General features: G+C 42.7%; 1 long non-coding RNA gene across 3 annotated transcripts in view; it reads left to right on the forward strand.

Moving 5' to 3' along the window:
- Positions 1–17,422, forward strand: part of LOC109447853 (uncharacterized) — a 74,945-nt gene that overhangs the window by 56,569 nt on the left and 954 nt on the right. For 2 of the 3 annotated variants that reach the window (XR_012491987.1, XR_012491986.1), the window contains 3 exons: positions 10,989–11,112; positions 14,943–15,044; positions 15,253–15,331. This is a non-coding gene — a long non-coding RNA (uncharacterized LOC109447853). Of the gene's footprint in view, positions 1–10,988; positions 11,113–14,942; positions 15,045–15,252; positions 15,332–17,422 lie in introns of those variants that run through there. The other variant, XR_012491988.1, reaches the window with a different exon arrangement.

Consider the following 17,422-nt stretch of genomic DNA (forward strand, 5'->3'; position numbering starts at 1 on the left):
GATGGACAGAATGGAATTGGGAAGCCTGGGCTGCAGGCATGACAGGAGAGACGAGGTCAGCTTTTTCATCGCTGTTTCAGTCATTAAACATTCACCAAGTCCCTATAATATGCCATCACTAGATTTAACAGTAGGACAAAGAAATGGACGCTCATATATATGGGGTGTCTATATAGATCAGGAGCCTTAAATGTCCTTAGTTTTTGACCCAGAAAGTCTACTGCTAGGAAAATAGCGTATAGAAATGACATCATTTATGGAGAAAGATTTATGCACATCAATATTTGGTACAGTTTATTTATAACAATCAACATTTGGAGCAGGTCCAAATGTGCTACAATAATGCATGGTAATATTAATGCATCGGGATGAGTAAATCAGGCAGCTCTTAAGAATACTGGAATGGTTTAGAAAAGCTTTGTAATGTTAAGTATAAATAAGAAAGCTACAAAATTACATCCCTATTGTGATTACAATAATGACCCTCCCCCTCAACACACAGTAAAAAAAGAAGTAAAAAAGGGGAAGTAAGCAAACAGAACTAAAATAAGCCTAGAAAAAAATGCACTTGAAAGAAATCCAACATGTTATAGTGGTTAGGTTTGAGTAATAATTTTTCCTACCTTCAAGGAAAGAAGTTCTACTCAGAGTATGTCTCAGAATTCGTAGATGCCACCCTAAGACAGGAAGACTGTAGTGGGAAACCTCCCACGTCCTTATTTGCACTTGCCTTGCTGTTTATCCAGCTTTCAGAAACAAATTAAGTGTTTATTCTTTTCTTTATTTTATTAACTCTTACTACTTCTGGGGGGTGATCTGCAGTTCACATTACACGTCATGTGAAAACAACAATTTGAATTAAAGACATTAGTAACATTGCTTTGTCTCTACTCCTATGAGATTTCCTCCTGTGCCTGTATATGAGACTTTGTGAAGATGTGATGCCTGAGCAGTAGCAGCCATTTTGTAACCATGAGGCGATAAGCCCAAAGAAGAAAAGCCAGGAAAATGATGGGGAAGGGGAGATATTTTAAGAGTTCTTGGTGACATCATTGAACTGCCCGCCAAACCCTGGGAATGCTATCTTGACTTTGCCATTAGAAAATAAAATGTTCTAGGATTTTTGAGGAATGAGGACTTCCTTTTTTAAATTTATTTACTTTCACAGTTTTTCTTTCTTTCTTTCTTTCTTTTTTTTAAAGATTTCATTGGGGAAGGGGAACAGGACTTTATTGGGGAACAGTATGTACTTTCAGGACTTTTTTCCAAGTCAAGTTGTTGTCCTTTCAGTCTTAGTTGTGGAGGGCGCAGCTCAGCACCAGGTCCAGTTGCCATTGCTAGTTGCAGGGGGCACAGCCCACCATCCCTTGCAGGAGTCGAACTGGCAACCCTGTGGTTGAGAGGATGTGCTCCAACCAACTGAGCCATCCGGGAGGCAGCTCAGCTCAAGGTGCCATGTTCAATCTTAGTTGCAGGGGGCAGAGCCCACCATCCCTGCAGGACTTGAAGAATTGAACTGTCAACCTTGTGGTTGAGAGCCCACTGGCCCATGTGGGAATCAAACCGGCAGCCTTCGGAGTTAGGAGCATGGAACTCTAACCGCCTGAGCCACCGGGCCGGCCCCTACTTTCTCAGTTTTTAAGGGCTAATTATTATTACAAGAGGTAATATGCCAAAATTTATTTAATTGGGGGTGGCCAGTTAGCTCAGTTGGTTAGAGCGCGGTGCTCTTAACAGCAAGGTCGCCTGTTCGATTCCCACATGGGCCACTGTGAGCTGCGCCCTCCACAACTAGAGTGAAACAACTACTTGACTTGGAGCTGATGGGTCCTGGAAAAGCACACTTAAAATAAATACAAGTTTAAAAACAATTTATTTAATTGTAGGCCATTTTTAAATTGTTTCGAACAAGCTGTGACAAACATCATTACACATACAACTTTCTTCATCTTTGTGTTTGTATCCATAGGCTAGATCCCGGGCCGAGTGCTTTGCTGGTCAAAGGGTAAAAGCATTTTGAGGCTCGTCATTCATAGTATTAGTTCCCAGTTAGCCCAGCTAACCCAGGGACCAGCTGTTTTGTGTAGGTCTCCCCTTATCCATAGTGATGCTAGATATGCCTAGGGGGCACTCACCTGGGCCTGTCCTAGTACTTGTGGCCGAGCCCGTACAGACATTTCCTCCACTGGAGGCAATGTGTGGCTGGACCAGCCCTTGTGGTCCTTATTATGATTGCAATATGCCCTTCAGCAATAACCATTAGGGAACTTTGAAAATACAAGGTTTATTACTCCCAAGTTCTGAGGCCACACTCCAAGATGATAGAATGTGGACCTGGAGTTCTGCCATTATTGGATCAAGGTGGGAAGCTTCAGGTTTTATAGGGTCACTCTTTATTGGTGAATTTGAAACAAAGTGGAATTGAAGGGAAAAACAGGGCCAATCAAGTGGTCAGTTATCTAAAACACCCAGGGCTTTGTAACAGGGGAAATTCATAGGTAGGGCAGCCTTCCTTTTTTTCTAGTTGTGCAGCTGGCAATATGTTGATTCAAGGTGGCTATCTTTGAAATGGATGCCTCAGCAATCAAAAGCTTAATGTCAGGCACTTATATTACAACCAGAAAAGCGAATTGTCAGGTTTACACCGCACAGACCTATTTTGAGATTCAGTGAATGTCTGATGAGTAAGCCACAGTCTGAAAGGTCGGCCTCCATCTTGCCCCTTTAGTAGCTGAGGCTTCCCCAGCTCTGCGGGGTTGTCCTTCTCAAGACTCTATAGCATTATCATCTATGTCCCACGTCGGCCATTGGAACTGCTGGGGTGGATATCAGAAGGTTCAACTCTTTGGGAGAATTGCTTGATCTAAGATCTGCTCTTGTGAGAAGGCTCCAGCTAACCGGGTCTCAGGGTCACACCAGCATCTCACCTCCTCTCATGGTGGAAACCATTTCCTTATCAAGTAAGCAACCAAACCATTTTTGCAAATAACTTGAGCTCTTGTGGTCACCCAAAGCTCTCTCTTGGCTTATGCAATTCACAGCATGACACCAACCCCATAATTAAAATCCCTCCCGTCAGTCTCCCCAAGTTTCCATCTTTTAATGCCTCAAAACTGCCTTAAAGAGAAGGCATGGCTTAGAGCCCGGAAGGAGGCAGCAGCTGCATGTCCCCTAGTCCCAGCTGTATTTGGCCACCACGTGAGGTCACACTCGGCTGCCCAGCATCGTGGAGCTCCCCGTGGCTGTCCTCGCTGCCCTGCTTCTCACCATGGCCCTCTGTTCCCAGACCTGCTCTGCCTCTTCTGAGTCTGTCCTCCCTTATAGTTTTGCCCTGTCCCCCCACTCTTAGGCCATGACATGGATCATTGAGACCCTCTAAATAGAGAACTTCTGAGGGATTTCAGAGACTACTAGTTCCTGAGGATAATTTTCTTTCCCAGGGGGCTTTAGCAATTCTGTCTGCTCTGGGAGACAGAATGGGGGTAAGCCCCATTTTATGGATGGGAAAGTGGAGGCCCAACTGGGGTTTTGACAAGAGATAAAAATCTGTGTTCTGCTGGCTCCCAGTGGTATGTCCTTGGCTCGCCTCATGAATTCTAGATGGAACTCCCCAGTGAGAGACAGAACAAAGAAATAGTTTTTTCGGAAAATTAAATTCCCTGTAGAGAGACAGAGAGACCCAACACCAAAACAGAGAAAGAGAAACACTGAAAGAAAGAGAGACACGTAAATAAAAATGTCAAGGAAAACAAAAAATGCCAACTTCCTCCTGGATCCCTTTGTCCCCACGTCTCCACCCCCAGCAGTGCTGTCTCCTCCCAGTTCTTCCTGACCCTCAAGGAGCAGCTGGCTTGCCTTTTCTTCTGAACAATGACTCAGGATCTTTCTGTCCTGAATCATTGTTGGCGCCGACATGCCAACCAACCGCCTGCTGTTTCTCTTATGTCTCCTGGTAGATTCTGCACAAATTTGTGGACTCTTATGAGACCAACAGTCCGTGTTCTAAGGGCCAGTCTTCCTGTGCACCCCTGGGGAAAGAGACAGGGAGGTGACTCGGTCCTCTGAGACCCATCAGAGTGCAGGACCCCTGCCATGTTTTCTGACCTGGTCTGGGTCCTGCCCCTGGGCAGAGGGAAGAGAGGGGAAGAGTGACAACAGGAAGTTGGCTTTCTGAGGGAACTGTCATATGAGACACAGGGAAGGTCTGTGAACCCAAAGGTTAAGAGGAAATTTTATGAGTATGTAGACAGTCTCTGGGATGTCTGGGTCACAGAAGGAGGGAGGGGTCATGGAGGGCACAGGGTTCCCCTGCTGCATTCCTCAGTGTGTAAGCCTTCCACCTTGTCCACAGCTTCCAAACCAAAGGACAGCGGCAGGTCTGTGCAACCCCAGGGAGGCCTGGGTCCAGGAATACATCACTGACCTGGAGCTGAATGCCTGAGTGGCCTACAAGCAACAAGGAAGGTGTTACATCTCTGGGTAGGTTTGGGAGCAGGCACTTGAGGCAGGACAACAACCCTGGAGCTCTGGGAACCGTTTCTTCTACGGTCACACCCTCACCCCCGCCATAATCCGGGGCCCTCCTTAACCTTGATTTTAGTTTATGTATCTTATTTAACGGTTGTCATTTATTTCCACTGTTGAATCGTGGGATGTAACAAATATTTTCTCTGACATCTCATGGTATCCTCTTCACCATCCCTCCTCCTTCCTCTTCAGTTCTCCTCACACTCAATATGTGGGTCAATCACTGTGATTAGTGCTCTCCTGGCAGGAATGGAATCCTCTAGATAAAATAGCAAATGCTTTATTGAATGGTTTTTCCCAGCACTGCACTTCAAGAGGTGGAAGGCACTTATATAAATGGTAAACCAGCGTTTTCCTTGCGATGACTCTACTGGTTTTCTTTTCCCAACTGAACAGAATCACAGGTTGAGGGAAATACTGAAGGGAAGAGTAGGGAAATATGAAAAGGGGAAGACACCACAAGAAAGGGATGAAGTACTGGTACAGCGACACGGAACATTGCCCTGGAGATTCTTTCCTGGAAAGTTGAAACGGACATATTATTTACAACCAAATCATAATGGATATTGTCTAGGAATTGTGAATACCAAAGTGGTACATTCTGTGCATATTTGTGCACACAAGTTCATTTTCACATATGAAGCTGTCCTTAGAATGATGGCTAGCATTTGTTGAGGGCTTACTGAGTGCTGGATTCTGTGTGACGTACTTCCATTAATGATAATCTAGCAAATTCTGCTTGCAGTCTAGCAAGGATTGCCTCCTACTAGCCAGGTGGCTGAGAGCCTGGTCATCTTCATAGGAAAGGTCTGAGAAGGGGGCATATCAGGCTGTTTATGGACCCCCGAGCCCCACTTTTTTTGTTCTTCCTAGTCTCCCACTTCCCCATTTCTGCTTATACTAACATTAGCTGGGAGTGGAGATTTCTACTTTTCCAGAGCACTGATTCTCAATCAGCTTGGTTTGCAGGCAGTGAGCAGAAAGGGCCTCTCTTAAACATTCTTTTTCCTTTTCTTCAATCAGAGGAGCTGACTTCAAAGTAAGCTAATCTCTTTCTCAATGGGCTTTACTGATATACGCAAGAAGTCATCAGTCTCCAAGATCTTGAATTTTCCTTTCTGATGTAACCTTGGTAAGCATATGGCCTTGGTAAGACTATAACAGGCCATGGGGGTAACCAGCTGTGGTGCTGGCTGGAGGTGTCCTCGCTGACTTCGACCTCAGCTCCTGCCCTCAGCCAATTCCACTGCATTCTGTTGGTTTGAGTTACTGTATCAGAAAAGCTGGTGCAATCCAGCTGAAACAATTCAGGGAACTTGTTAGTTCACATAACAGAAACTTCACGAAGGAACATTAGCTTCAGGCAAAGCTTGATCCAGTGATCTTTAAGTATTACCATAAACCACGTTTCTCTCTGAATTTCTGATCTCCCTTCAATTTGTCCTTCATCCTAGGACATCCAACTGTAGAGTGAGTCGCTTTGCTTGCAGACACTTCCAGGCTTTACAAGTTACCCTCTCGAGCCCTCTTCTCTAGGCTTCAAGAGGAGGAGAAGCAATGACCTCTCCTCCACAAAGGTGGAACCCACTAGGCTGGGCTGGTCACTCTCCTTCCTCTTCATATACTTTCACTCCACATCACCCTACATGGACCACCTCCTCCCTGCAATACCAGAAGAGTGAGACCTTGAAAAGAGAGTATGGGGGTGGAGAGGTATCCAGAACCAAACTAAAGCCTCATCACCTTCCAATACCTCTGAGCCTGTGTTGCACTGGCAGGAGCTGTACAGGGTGGGAGAGGAGCAGCTGAGATTAAATTTGAGATTGGAGTTTTAAACTGAACAAGTTTTAATGACTGAATGTGACCAGAAAGTTATGGGATCTATCCAAGCCAATGGTGGGAGAGAAGTTCAGCATTTTATGTTTATAGAATAGGTTATACCTAGGTAACACACAAACCCCCAATGGATTAAAATGAAAGTTTCTTGCTGGCACATAATCTGATATAGGTTAGACCCCTGGTTGTCAAAATTTACTCTGCATCAGAATCCCCTGGTGGGTTTGTTTAAGCAGAGATTCCTGGGCCTTTCCAAAGAGACTCTGCTTGTGTATGTCTGGGATAAGGCTCAAATTCTTCTTTTCTAGTGAGCTCTCAGGTGACGCTGATGCTGCTGGGCCACAAACTATACTTTGAGTAGTACTGATCCCAGAGCAACGCTCTTCCAAGTGGTGACTCAGAAATCCAGGACGCTTCCATCTCGTAGCTATGATTCTGGAACGAGAAGGAAGGAGCTAGAAAAGGCATACTGCTTTTAATTGTCGTGGCCCTGAAATGACACACCTCACTTCTGCTTAGTCTATTGACCAGAATTAGTCACATGAGCCCAATCTTTCTGCAGTGGAGTGAAACATACACACTATCTAGTGAGCACGAACTTTCCTGCCACTAACTCTCAAACAGGAGGCTAATCAATGAAAGAGGCCCAGCAATGTGAGCTTGCAGTCGATGAGAATCTTTTGCTTTTGCTTTTCCTTTCCATCTGATTATTGTAAGATGTGTGTCACTTTAGTATTAATCCTACACATGAAATATTCATGTAATATTCATGCTGCCAAGTTGTGGACTACATTAATTCATGTGCCAATATCTATTGGGAAACATTTCCAAGTTCATGGGCCAGGTGTGTAAGTCATCAGATGTTAAGAGCCCAGAAGAAGAAAAGGTGAAACTATGGCTTCACCAAGGGCAGAGGTTACTCCTGTCATCACGCCTAATAATGCCCCACACTTGTCATGGGGGGTTTGCTATAGTGTTGGGCAGAGGAGGAATATTTTGAGATCAAAATGGGAAGGAATTATACAATGTTGCATGAGACAAGCCCTGTGTTTTGTGTGTGTGTGTAGAGAGAGAGAGAGAGAGAGAGAGAGAGAGAGAGAGAGAGAGAGAGAGAGGATCCTGAGTCAAAATGTACCCCTTGGAGCTAGACAGGATATGTTTGTGGCCTTGATCTCTTGATACAGTGGGTAACATGACATTAATGAACATCCAAAAGTTCTTTGAGTCAGAATGAAATCTAAAAGACTCATTCCCTCAGGTGGGCAGATCTTGAGCAAGTGGTTCAAATATCTGGGATACCACGTATCATAGTTGGGAGTGGGTTGTAGGAGGATGAGGTGAGAATAAGGAGAGCTAACAAGGAGAAAGTTTGTAGAGTAGGCTCCCAACTTTTAAAATCTTGTCTTTGGAATTAAAAAATAACTTAATCATATGTACAAAAATCAAAGGACAAAGAATGGAAACTGAAACATGGAGATCTCCATTTCTTGCCAGAGGAAATCACATGTAATGGGTTGAGCTGTATCACATCAAATGTCTTATGTTTATGTAAATATATATAGTACTTACCAAAGCAAATATTATTATATGTATTCTGAAACGAATATGTGATAATATATATTTATATGATTATCGATATACAAACAGAATGTATATTCTACATACATAGTTTTACATTAGTATCATCTATATCTTTTCAACTCAGTACATCTATATGTACTTCATCCTGTTCAGTGGTTTCATATTTATTATGTGACTATACTATGATGTTTCAAACTATTCCTCTTTTGATGAATTTGTTTCTTTTTCATTGCTGTTACAAACAGGGCCACAGAGCACATCTGTATCCCTTTGTGTCTTTAGATAGAGTTTCTCAAAATAGAGTCCTAGAAATAAGATTGAGGAATATGTATATTTTACAATTTGCTAGAAACCATGTCATTGCTCTTCAGAAACCCTGACTACCAAAATTCTACTTTTTGATACTAAATAATAGTTTAAAATAAAACGAAGTAGGGCTTATAAAAAAATTACCATATGCACTTTATTAAGAAAAGAGTGGTACATTTTTATTGATTAATTCGGTGGTTTTTGGTGTTCTGTCAACATGGAAATCACATGATGGTTTGGTCAAAATCTAGATCCCCAGATCCAAACCCAAGAGATTTTATTGTGAGCATTTTAAACAACCATCCTAGGTGGTCCTGGGGTGCTCTGAAAAACAATAGCATAGGATTGCATCTTGGTTATATTACTTATCAGCTGCATGACAGTGTGAAAGTTGTTTCAACTCTCTGAGCTAGTATTTCCTCTCCTACCAAATGGGGCTAGTAACACACGTGGCCCTTGGTGAAACTGTTAGGATTTAAAGGACAGTGCATAATTCTTAAGAAAGCTCGATTTATGAGAAAAATAAACTTAAATGCATGAATATTTATCCAGAATGAATTTACCTAGTACACATACATTATACACTAGGTATATAATATTCTATAGAATCATTATTTTGTAAAACAATGTTTTGTTTTTAACTTCCAGGGATATGTAGACACAGGTATTATTGTCACTTCCTTTCTGCTGACTTCCCCTCTTTAGATTTTCCTACTCTTTGTCCCCCATCATTATTTTCCAACCAGAGAGCCTGACTGTTTCACAAAAACAAAACCAATAGAATCTCTATTGGTGATTCTATAAAATCAGATATTTTGATAAAATAAAAACTTTAAGACTAGTTTATTTTTAAAAATTCTATTATTTCACACAGCTGAACACAGAAATCGTAAATAACATTCTATAAATATTTGTTGGTTGATGGTTTTGGAACAATTTCCCCTAGAAAAAGTTAAACATAACCACTCACCTACACACCCAGTATGTGTCAACCACTGTATGATTGGAGGGGCTGTGGAGGGTGTCTAAGCAGCCTGATTTATTTTTATTGATTTATTTTTACTTTATTTATTTATTTATTTATTTATTTATTTATTTATTTATTTATTTTTAAGTTGATTGGGGTGACAGTGGTTAGTAAAGTTACATAGATTTCAGGTGTACAATTCTGTAATACATCATCTATATATCACATTGTGTGTTCACCACCCAGAGTCAGTTCTCCTTTCATCACCATATATTTGATCCCTTTTACCCTCATCTACCACCCCCCCACCACCCTCTGGTAACCACTAAACTATTGTCTATGTCTATCGGTTTTTGTTTCTTTGTTTGTTCGTCTTGTTCCTTTGTTGCTTTCAGTTTTATATCCCACGTGTCAGTTGTTCAGGGTGTGCGAAAGGGGTGAATTTCTCAGCACTGAGGTTCAGGCTGACTGGAAGCCAAACCCTCAGACAGCAGCTTTTAAATAATGCAAATATACACAGTCCAGTGGGACCTCAAGCGTAAGAACTGCTGGCTACCAGACCAGGTGATCTGAGGTGTCCCAGGGGATGATAGTCACAGAAATTGGGGCTCCAGATGGGTGTACAAGCTCCTTCCTGGAGATAATCAGTCAGGTAGAGGGAGAGTGCAAAGATGGCCTACATTCCCTGAGAGTACCTATAGCTTCTAGATGTGTGCCAGACCTGAAGCCTGCCCCTCATGCTAAAGCATCATGGTAGGCAAATAGGCCTCTGTCATAGAGAGACTGAGTGTATTTCAGTCTGCTGTTTGTGCGGTGCCCTGGGAGTGGTGGCCAGCTGTCCCCATTGTTACAGTCTCTGTTACAGTCCCGTGGGACACAAAAACTCAAGGCCCCCCCCCCCCCCGGCCACTAGAGCCAGGTGTTTAAGGGGCAGCCCCTGGGTGGCAGCTGCAAAAATCCTGGGCACACATGTTAGTAAAAGTGCTCCTTTGGGAGATACTTGTGCTGTGGAGCGTGGCAGAGGGAGAGAATAAAGATGGTGCCCGCCGGTTGGAGGGTAAAGATGGCACCTACTGTGAGAAAAAAAGTCTAGAATAGAAAAAAAAAAAAGAGAGAGAGAGAAAAAACCCAAAAAACAAAAACGTCACCTGCCAGCTTTAGTAAGGCAGAGGGAGAGTGTGAAAACGGTACCCACCAGTGTCTCTGTCCCAACGAGAGTATCCCAGCAGGCCCAGCCCCTCAGGCCAGTGCTCTAAGATGAGCAGATGAATCTCTTTGATGTAAAATTGGGGCTCTTTTCAAAAGGCTGCTTCTGTGCTGGGCCCTGGGGTGAGTGAGTCTGCGTGCTTTCTGGTGCCTCACAGGCCTTTGGGTCTCTTGGATGCAGCCCGTTGTTTTTCAAAGCCAGGTGTTTGGGGAGCTTGTCTCTCAGGTGCAGGTCTTAAAAGCTGGGTGCCTGATGTGAGACACGAACCCTTCACGCCTCAGGGAGAAGCTCTGGGTTTGTGAGCTCCCTCCTGATTGTGGAACTGCGTCTCAGCCTCTCCTACCCTCCTCAATGTGGCCCTTTTCTCATTTGCTGATGTGAACAGCTGCTCAGCTATTTTTCAGGCCTTCTTCAGGGGACATTGTTCCACATGTAGTTGTAGATCTGGTGTGTCTGCGGGAGGAGGTAAATTCAGGATCTTTTTACGTCACCATCTTGGACTGCTTCCTCTATCTCTTATTTTTGCTTAATCTTAGTTTTGGTCTCTATCTCTTTCTGTAGGGAATGCAGCTAATTGAACCGTCTGCCTCTTGTTCCAGTTCTATTTGGGCAACTGAATCTGGTCTAGAAGAGATTTTTCCAGCAAGAGACTGTCTCTGAAAATCACCTATAAGGAGGCACTGACGTGAGTTTACGTGTATTACTCAGCTGATCCCTGAGAAGCAAGTGAAAGTGGATTCTGTCTCTTGCTGAAAACCCACTCGATTTTCCCATCCCCCCAATAGAACAGGCCCCTACCCTGCCTTCCCGGTATATAGAGTAAAAAGGTCAAGCTCCTTTGGAAAGAAAAGCCCCCTGAACATATAGCCCAGGGAATTTTGAAAACCCCTCGGGAAGTTCTCAATTTCACTTGAATACCTCTGGACTTTGGTGATATGATCTGACCTTAGCCAAAGAGGAGGGACAACAGCAAATGGCAGTGGGAGGACACTCATGAGACGAGGCCTGGGAACCGAGGGCCATGGTGAGGAGGACAGTGAGGGTGCAAGACTCGCTAAAGCCAGCCTCCTTCTGGGGTCCAAGCTGTGTCCCCTGCTCTTAACAGGGAAGCCCTGGACCGTGGGGAGATGGAAACGGGGTGATGATAAGGGAATTTTTAAGCATAGGGGTGCCTGTTGACTTGTACATGCAAGAGGGGTCTTGGGTAACCACAGGGCTCATGGTATTTGCAAGAAAAGTTCCAAGTACTCACTTGACTGGGGCTATTTATGGGGAAGTGGTTTCCACAACGAGAGGAGGTGAGAAGCTGGTGTCACCTGGGATAACACTTAGCTGGTTGCTTCTTACTCAAGCTCTCTAGTCATAGTTTCCCCCAGCAGAACAGAAACATCTCTGTTATTCCACAGCTGTTCTAACCGTGTAGTTGTTACATATGGAACGATGACATGAGTCACACAACCCAACTCAAACTGCACCCAGGTGGAAAGAGCTATATGAGCAAAGCCTGGGCTTCAGGAGCCATGAGCGCGGAGGCAAGCTTTCAAACACCCTGTCATTCAAGATTCATCGAGGGCCCCCATCGGCACAAAGCAAAGGGCATAAAGATGTGTTAGATGCAGGTACTAATGTGTATGAGGAATCTTGAGATGCTCTTAGCCTTTGACCAAGATAACCCATGTTTAGGAATCTATTTCCTATGTAAGTAACTTTAAATATGAAAGAAAATGTGTAGGCATAAGAATATTTGGTCCCCTGCACATTGATAGCAATTTAAAATTGGATTCAATTGAAATCATCTACAATACGGAAATGGCGAAGAAAATTATGGCATCAGCAGTGGGTTGGCTATTAGGGAGCCTTTACAAACAATGTAATGACATGGGAAATGCTTAGGTTATGATGATAAGTTTAAAAAAACCCAAGACACAAGTCGGCTTATTTTCATCAGGACCCACCCAGTGTCTGCAGATGTGGTCAATTCCATATAATATTTTTTGTGGATGCTGTTCCCCGGAAAGAAGGAAAATAGAAGCAGCAAAGCAAGTAGGAGGTATCCCCTGTCATCTACCCCTTTGGCCATCTAATATTAAAGGACGTCTCTCTCTTCTTCAATACTGGCAATTTCAGTAATGATGACTCATTAGTCTGAGAGTTCTTTTATTTTCCCTGTCCCCTGTCTTCTGCTGATACGAAGCAAGGTAGGCGGTGCTTGTGGCAGGCCCCGTTCCACCCTACTGTATATGTCCTGGAGCAGACATGTAGTTTCATTTTCTGGTGGTTACCTTGGCACCACAAGGAGCTTAATGGCTTTTTAACCTCAGATTTGGGCAATAGTCATTTATAGGGCAACAGGAAATACACAAGTCAGCACCTTCTTAAAAATAAAGTAATTCAGGAAGGTGGAAGATTGTTTCTAATCTAGAGAGCAAAGGAGAAGAAATGTCCATCACATACAAAGTGTCAGTGTCCTTATAGCAAGAAAAAGAAATCCACAGGAAAAAGACAAACACAGTATAAGGAAAACGTGTTTTTCCTGACCAGCATTTATTCTACATTCCTTCCTGATGCCAGAAACCCATAGTTCCTTTGGGAAGCCACTCTTCCCCATAATTTTCAGACTTTATGTGAAATTCATCCAACCCACAATCCAGGAATGTGCTTTAATTAGCTTAAAAAAGTCAATGAAACCTATCCCCATAGCTATAGCAATTGGTTATGAATTGGGTTTCTGACCTAAGTCTGTCAAATCTAAAAGAACCTAGTGATTTTTTTCTCAAAGGGGACACAGTCCCTCTCTTCCCTGAAGAAAATGAACAAGGATTCATGTAACACTGAAAGGTACTGGCAGCTATCCTGGGACTCTCACCTGGGAGGGGGATCAGAAAGAGAAGAAACTAGGACGCGTGGGGGTATCACAGGGCTGCCTGCCTCATCCAGCCTTGTCTGGAGCAAGAGCCACCATGCACCCTTCCGTCTTGGGGGCGACAAGGATCATTTAGTCAAGCCTCTTTGAGTTAGGTTTGTTTGCTGCTTCTTTTCCTCCTTGAAACTACCAGCATCCTGAGAAATACAGAGTCCTGTATCTGTGCAGAGATACGGGGTCTGTTAAAAGCAACAGTCCCTGACTGAAGTGTGGGATTGGTTGAACTGAAAAAGTCGGAGGGAATTTGGTGAGGACCTTATTAAATGGAAGGGGTTTTTAAAGTTTGCTGTGCATGGGAATTACCTGGAGGTTTGTTAAAACACAAGTGGCTCTGCCACACCTTCTAAAGAGGGGAGGAGGGCTTGGAATTTGCATTTCTAATGAGTTCCCAGGTGTTGCTCTTGCTGTGGTCTGGGCACCACCTTTTGAGAACTGCTCTAATGTGGTATTGCCACTGTTGGATAAACTGCGGTCTGTCGGGTGTCAGTGTTAAGGTCCTGTGCCAAATACTAAGGCTGCAACATTGAGGAATTTGATAGGTAAGATTCTGAAGGTCGGAATACAACAGCTACTTCTTGCATCCATGAGTAAGGTCCTTAAGAAAGAGTTTAGACTGCTTTGAAATGGGCTCATCTGAAACCAGAAGAGGAACAAAACCAGCTTTGCTAAGAAAAGCCTTTCCAACTTGTCAACTGTCACCAGTAATCTGGAATCTAGAAGGGCTGCAAATGCAGAAATGTTTACTCCAAGCTAAACGTTAGTGCGAGTAGAGGCAGGAAGGTGTGAGACTTAATAGGAGAGAAGCCTGGGGTCCAACTGTGGCCCTAACTCCCCCACCCCCCACCCTCTCCTATGAAATATGTGTCTTTCTTACGTAAAGTGGACAATCAGCTCCTTGTCCTGTCAAATCTAAGTGCTGGGAGAAATGGCTTTTTATTGGGCTCAAATATTTATCACTTCCCCACATTGTCCCACCTCTGCAGGGGCCGAAATGGAGGCAGCGGTCTCTCCCCAGAGGGCTAGGAGGTGGGGATGTTGGGGTGACTAGCATGGAGGCCTGTGCTAGGAAGCGCACATTCCCAACCCCAGTTAAAATGCAAGATGTAGGACTGGACAAGTGCTCTGCTTCTGGTTGTCTAGCCCATGGAATTGATCAGAAGCAAAGATCAGAAGCCTGCTATTATTAGAAGACTTCTCATTGCCAAGGAAACCACAAGACCCAAATGGCCATTGATTGCTCAACACCTAAGGCAAACCCCAGGCTCCTAGCTCACATGGACAGGAGGTAGACAGCCCCCCAAAAAGGGCTCTTGCCCAGCACACATATGTGTCCACAGAGGACAGTCTCCAGGGGGGCCAACCAGAGAGGCTGACCAGGACCTCAGGCATGTCTCAGACTCTGGAAGGCCCTATAAACTGGTTAACAATGCGATCCCCATTCTCCCTTTTCCCTCAGAGGAGTCTTTGTTCCATTACTCTGTTCACAACACTTGTACTTGGGGAGTTGAGCTGGTTAAGCTTCTCATTTGGTTTGGGGTTGCTGGACCTTGGGAAACAGGTGAATGTAAATGAGCAGGTTTTGTTTTTCCCAGGATGTTGGAAGCCAAAAGAGAAGAAATGGGGACACCTCACTGCTGCTCTGGAGACAAAGGCTATTCCTTCCATTCTCCTGACAGTGCCTCCACTTATCACAGGTGTGGATGGTAATGGTGGTAGGGAATGGGACATTCCTAATGGAAGGGGAATACAAAATGTTGCCTGGGAGGAGATTTGTGTGTGCGTGTTTGAGATATGAAAGCTTTGGGCAAAAGGACTTGTTTGTTGCACTGCCCTCATTATATAAAAGCCATTATGGCTTCAAGACTGGCCAAGCTGAACTCTGTCTTCTTTCTGTCAACTCAGAATCCCAATCAGAAAATGATTCCGACGGGTAGAATATCACCCATCCAGAGATAAGGTAAGATAAGACCTGAGAGGCAAGCAATACATACTCACTGAAAAATAAGTCAAAATGAAAAAGAAGAGCAGAAAATAAAAAGGATAAGTACCCATTAACAAAATATATTAATACCATTTGCTCTAAGAAACCACAGTTAGCTATTTGATATGTATCTTTCCAAATATTTACCTTTGCAAATATATATATGTATGTTGCTTTAAAAATAAAAACAAAAATAATATTTTATACATATAGTTCTGTAGCATACATGTAGAGTATATAAGCATAAACTAGATGTAAACAGATATACCTTTTGCATATAATATTATGGACACTTTCCATAGACATAGATGTATTAACCTTTTTACTGACTGCGGAATATTCCATTGGTGGGCAGCTCAATCCTCTATGATTTAATCTTTTATTGATGGTTGTTTCCATTTGTTTGCCATTTAAAAATCATGCTGCGAAGAATATCCTTGTGCCTATATATTCCTGTTCTTTGGCATTGTTGCTACAAAATAGATTCCTAGAAATGGAATCAGGGCAAACGATACCTAGGCCAAATCGTATGGATATCTTAATGTTTGTTCACTAGGAGTGTTTAATTGTACTGTAAAGAGTTTGAGCACTACAATTCTCAACTAATTTTGGATATAAAAATTAGATTAATTTAATCAAAATGAAATAATCATGACTTATAAAAAGTTTGGTTTTTCACACAAGTCTTTTAAATTTCTCCTTCTTTGGCAAAAAGGACTCTAGCTCAGCGTACATTTCTTGTAGTTAAACTGTAACACAGGCAATCTGTCTAATAAATAACAGCTTTCTCAGTAAACCTGTAAATATAATCCTATTCCACACGTAGGCTGGTTGTCTTTCCCTTGAACACCAGCCATTTATTTTGTGGAGCCTGGATTCAAGGAAAATAATGTACAATACACCTGTTACCATAAGCAGACATGCACCACATTTGGAAAAGAATGGCAAATCCTATTGACTCTTTCAGTAGTTCTTAGCTGTTAACATGTATGTGGAAAATCTGATAAGCTTGGTACAAATATCAATTTCAGGTTCACATCTAATTCTGATCATTGCTTGTGATTTGTGTGTAGATGGATTGCATTTTGGGAAATAACTTGGCTAGCAGTTAAGAGCATAATGTATAGTTATATCAAAGTCTAGAACTTAATTGTATCATTTACTTGCTGTGTGATCTTGGCTAAGTTACTTAACCTCTCTGAGCCCCAGCCCCAGTTTACTCTTCTGTCAAATGAGGATATTAATAGTACTTAAGCTATACTGTTTCATTGTGAGGATCAAGTGGCCACTGCATAAAAAGCACTCAGCTTAGAGTAAGTGTCAATATGTTAATAATTATTATTAAGAAAGCTTGATTTATCATAAATATGTACTACGAGTATGGTTCTCAATGTTATCCATTCTAGTAGTGAATTTTCCTAGAGCATGTACATCAGGATTTGATTAAAAATATTCATAATTTCAATGTTCCGGAAATGTGGCTGTAGTGTAAAGCAGAGTAACTATGTGGTGGCCCCCCTTCCATTTCTCCCAATTTCTCTCCATTTCACATCTTCCTATTCTTTGCCTCTTGTTTCTTTCAACCAGTGCTTCTTTTTTGTTTTTTAATTAGTTTCAGGTGTACAAAACAATGTAATAGTTAGATATTTATATCTCTCACAAAGTGATAACCCCTCCCCCAATCTACTACCCCTATGACATCATATATAACTGTTACAATTCCATTGATTCTATTCCCTATGCTGTACTCCATGTCCTGTGATTATATACATATGTGTGTGTGTGTATGTGTGTATATATATATATATGTATATAACATTATGGTTGACATTCTATATTATTCAGCTTCAGCTTCAGGTGTACAGTGCAGTGGTCAGGCATCTATACCGTCCATGAAGGGGTCTCCCTCATAAGACAAGTGCTCATCTGACACCCTACCAAAAGCTTTACGATGTTATTGATTATATCCCCCAAACTGTCTTTCATATTAGCTAGTGATTCTGATTTGGTATATAAACAAAACCAAACTCAATGCCAGTTTACTTTTTTAAAATAGCATCTTTATTATTTCTCTGGGCTGAACACAGCACC

Source organism: Rhinolophus sinicus, linkage group LG15 (assembly GCF_036562045.2).
Source record: "Rhinolophus sinicus isolate RSC01 linkage group LG15, ASM3656204v1, whole genome shotgun sequence".
Lineage (NCBI taxonomy): Eukaryota > Metazoa > Chordata > Mammalia > Chiroptera > Rhinolophidae > Rhinolophus > Rhinolophus sinicus.